The sequence below is a fragment of the Triticum urartu genome, unplaced genomic scaffold (genome assembly GCF_056163025.1).
Source record: "Triticum urartu cultivar PI428250 unplaced genomic scaffold, HENAU_Tu73 scaffold111, whole genome shotgun sequence".
In the NCBI taxonomy this organism is placed as follows: domain Eukaryota; kingdom Viridiplantae; phylum Streptophyta; class Magnoliopsida; order Poales; family Poaceae; genus Triticum; species Triticum urartu.
This window is the reverse complement of record NW_028259574.1, coordinates 12501-12789: the sequence shown is the minus strand read 5'-3', so window position 1 is coordinate 12789 and position 289 is coordinate 12501.

Genomic DNA, 289 nt, shown 5'->3' with positions numbered 1-289 from the left:
TGTTTCGATGAGAATTTCTTGACTTTCCATATATAGAAAGAGATAGACTATAAATGACATCTCTTATGTCAATAAGACCAAAGGGATGGATATTAAATGATAGGAAGTGCTAGGAAGTGAAATAGAATGAAATAGAGCCACTTTGGGCTTCCCTATGAAATGAGGCATGGAACGGAGCCACTACGAAGAAATTATGGGAGTTACGAAAGAAGCTTCGGACTCATATTGTTCATGGGTTGAGAGCGGGAGTTGAACTCTAGGAGGTCGAATCCCCCCTTGTTCCTCAGTA